The following is a 4,389-nucleotide window of genomic DNA, read 5'->3' as shown; positions in this document are numbered from 1 at the left end:
ACGATAAATAGTTTGGACAAGAAGAGAATAGAAGCTTTCGAAACATGGTGCTACGAAGAATGCTGAAGATTAGATGGGTAGATCACATAACTAATGATGAAGTATTGAATAGAATTGGGGAGAAGAGGAGTATGTGGCACAACTTGACAAAAAGAAGGGACCAGTTAGTAGGACATTTTCTGAGGCATCAAGGGATCACAAATTTAGCATTGGAGGGCAGTGTGGAGGGTAAAAATCGTAGAGGGAGACCAAGAGATGAATACACTAAGCAGATTCAGAAGGATGTGGGTTGCAGTAAGTACTGGGAGATGAAGAAGCTTGCACAGGGTAGGGTAGCATGGAGAGCTGCATCAAACCAGTCTCAGGACTGAAGACCACAACAACAACACCATTATTAGAGAGGCCATCAAAATAAGAAAGCAGGGAAAACCTCCCATTGACAGCACAGTTATTAAAGATGGAGCACAAGCTTGAATTATGAAAGGATATCCTGGCATTTCCCTGGAGTGATTTATGGAAATCAATGAAAACCAAAATTTGAATGTTGGATGGGGATTTGAACTGTTGTCCTCTCAAATGTGAGTTCAGTGTGTTAACTATTGCACCACCACTCTATTGGGGCCAACAAAGTATGCACCAGGGACAATTTCATCAACTGGGACTGTGGCTTTGGAACCAGCACTGGGGTCTAATTAAGTAGACACTGAGCAAATGCAACATTCTGACAACAAGGGCAGATGGAGTAAACTACACCCATGCAACCGCAAACCAGGATGCCCTGGCGGACATCGCTGGCTACAGATACTGGCATAATTGCCTCCTCATTCACCAATGTGCATTCTCACATGAGGACTGGATACAGAATGGCTCATGGGGGCAGGGGATGTAAGTTGGCCATGCACATCCCAAAGGACAATTCGTTAGTAAAACTTATACTACCGACATGTCTAGACACTGAAATACTGTGTCTGTTGGACACTGTGAACCAGCTGTATACCGATGGGACATTTGAACAACAAATGATGAAGTAATTGTTCCTTGTTTAACTCTCCCAGGGCTTCATTCATCCAGTCTTGGATTTTCATCTGTGTGGATGATACTTTTTAGATGCTAAACTGAGAAGCAGTTAAGAAGTTCTGCTCAGTTCAATTAGTCAGTGTTCTATCATATGACACTTTCTCAACAATGTCTGAAAAGACTGTATGAGTCTCTAATTAGATGTAGTTTGCTTATCTTCAGTTTTACAGAATCTGCATGGAAATATTCCCTAAGTTATTTATTGATCACAAAGGTGGGTTAGGGGTGATTCCATCAAGAGAGATCAAGATTTTAATATTAAACCAGAACCACCATTATAGCCAGCAGAATCACTTGTCACTAATTTGACAGATTTTGCAATGTTCTGTTGTATTTTTTAAAGCAATGCCCCTTGGTGGTGCACGCTGTCACACAAGTAAATCTAATGCATCTCTATTTGGTTGTTTATTACTGGATGCAATGTTTGCTGACACAGTGAGGTAGTAATCACTGACTCTGGTGACCAATAATTTGAATGTGTCACCATTTCTATCACTCTTTTTCTGGAGGCTTCAATTTCATTTTGAATGCTATTTTTTTGTTTCTCATTTAATAATTTTCTAATTTGTTTTTGCCTTATCCTGTTACTATTTTATGTATAGTGCATGTATTTTGCATTTTTACTAACCATTTGGTGAATTTTGGAATACTGGTGGCAAAGGAATTTCAACTCGTGCTTACAGTCTGCCCTCTGAATTAGGCTAGCACTCTCTTCCCAGCATGATACTTTAATCCCAAGAGTTATCCACCCATTATCCTTGTTTGTGTTTCGTTTTACTCCTGTTTGTTTTATCAGAAAACAAAACTTTAAGTTCTGTAGGAACGTTTTAAAGAGAGTCTACTCAGTCTGCTTTATAAAATTCTTAACAAAATGTGTACCTAAATACCATGATCAGGTGGTTAACAAGCTCATAGCTGTAGTAGAAACTAATTTAAAAAACTGATTAAAAATGAGCACCTTCTGCTCTGTTCGTGTGCAAGGGGGTACATAAAAGTGGACTGTGCCAAGGTGGCTTAGTGGCTAATGCACCTGTCTACAAAGCAGGAGACCCGGGTTCCATTCCCAGCCTTGGTACAAATTTTCACTCACTGCTTCAATCTGTATGAGACAAGTACGGTCTCTGACTGTGTGTCATTTCATCTGCATAAAAACTTATACGGCACTTTCCAGTAATTACAGCAGAAGCAGCTAAGTTCGAGGACTACTGATCACATTATGAATCGAAGTCTAAATTTTGACTATCAGCTGGCATGGGCAGTCCACCCGCCAATGTTACAGATATGTGGCCCCTACTGACGGCATTTCAACTTTGGGTTATGCTTCTTACTGGTCTTATGAGTGTTTATGTAGCACTGGTGAGTCTCAAAGCCTTATTCAGGGGGTTACAATGTCTTCCTCACATACCTCCTGGTATGCAGTCCATAAAACCTCTTTTTTTGCACGTTTAAGTGTTCAAAAGACCACCTATCTGTCTTCATGCAGATCCATGTGTGGCATGCCCTAAGCCTGGGCTGCTATAAGTTTTATAATGGGGGATTTGGTATGTCACACCATTAATTCATTATATATTCTGTTCCATTTAACAGTAGTTTGTGCTCTTCTATTTGGGGACCTTTATCCTTTTACGTAGAACTTCCTATGTGATAGGCTTTCTGGCAGACCTTGGACTGAAGAGGATATTCTCTGCACGGCATGTACTGAGGATCCACTATTTTAACATATTTTATCCTTAGTTGTGCATCCTTTGTGGATTCTCATTTTAATGTACACTTGGGTTTTTTTTCCCCTAAGAATTTCTGTTGGTTCTGTTAAGCTTTGGTTACCTTAACCATGTGAATAAGTATTACTATTAATTTAAAATTTTGCAAATGTACCTGAAGGTGGGACACATGTCCTGAAACCAGGTAGTGCTTTCCTTTTTTGAAACAAATAATTTTTACAACTGCAGCACATTTTATAATTGACAATGAATAAAAGGTGTGGATGCCCCGTTAAGAGAAACATATGTAAATTGCTTTAGTGGTTCTTTCATAATCACTTATTAAAAAAAAAAAAAACTTCACTTGTTTTATCCCCTTAGTGATTGAATTTTTAGTGATGAAACACATTTTTTTAAAATTTGTAACTGAGAAACCAAACACCACTTTTTGTAGTTCTAGCTTCAAAATTACCTTAATAGTGACATCTTTTCAAAAACCCTTTAATCCCCTATTTCACTTCCTTAGGAGTATAATTTTGATCAATCCTTATTTTAAAAACAATACTCACAGTATAAGATACAAAACATCTCCAAATTTCAAGTTTCTATCCATCACGGTTTGGGCTGGGCGATAATGAGTCAGCGAATCATCCCTTAGGGGTTGAAATTTCGACAGCAGTGAAATACATGTTTTAATTTCGAACTGAGAAGCGAAATACCAATTTTCAAAGATTTAACTTTAACAATGCTTTTACAATGAAATATTCATCCCCTAAGGTGCTTTCCAAAAACACAAAGACAAATTTTTATTTCTAACTGAGAAGTAAAATACTAGTTCTCATAGATCTAGCTTTAAAAATACTTTAGTATTTCTTTAATAATAAATTTTTTTAAAAGAATTCACCTACTATTTCACCACACCCCAAAGGGGTAACATTTCCAAAAATGCTGAAACACACATTTCTTTATTTCTGGCTGATAAATCAAACAGGAATTTTCAAAGGTCTTTCTTCAAAATTGCCTTAATAGTGACATACTTAAAAAAAATCAATCCTTCATTCCCTATTTCACCTCCTTAGGGGAGGCATTTCAAAAAAATCCCTTCTTAAGCAATGCCTACAATATAAGAACAACACCCTCTCCAAATTTCAAGTTTCTATCCTTAGAAGTTTGGGATGGGCAAAGATGAGTCAGTCAGTCAGTCAGTCAGTCAGACAAGACATTGCCTTTTATATATACAGAATTACAGTACTGATGGTGGTCACTAAGTGTCAGATTTCAAATCTAAAGGTCCAGGGTTCAATACCTGATCACTCCAACATTTTTTCCTATGAATTCTCACTCCTTTCATCTCTAGCAAATAATTTGGTCATATGGCAAATATCAAGCAAGTTAGGACTCAATGTTGAACTGTAGTTTCCTCTTTTCTGGGTAAGAACAATTAATAAATCTTGTCAATAAATTCCAAGATAATGTTGTACGCTTTGTAATCTTTAATACTATCAGGAAATAAATGAGTATTCTTTGCAAGCTATTTGAGAACAACAAGTAATACCACCAAGTAAAACATTCAGGACCACTTTTCCTCACATGAAAACACTGCAAACAGAAA

The sequence above is a fragment of the Schistocerca cancellata genome, chromosome 6 (assembly GCF_023864275.1).
Source record: "Schistocerca cancellata isolate TAMUIC-IGC-003103 chromosome 6, iqSchCanc2.1, whole genome shotgun sequence".
In the NCBI taxonomy this organism is placed as follows: Eukaryota; Metazoa; Arthropoda; class Insecta; order Orthoptera; family Acrididae; genus Schistocerca; species Schistocerca cancellata.
This window is presented reverse-complemented; position numbering follows the sequence as displayed.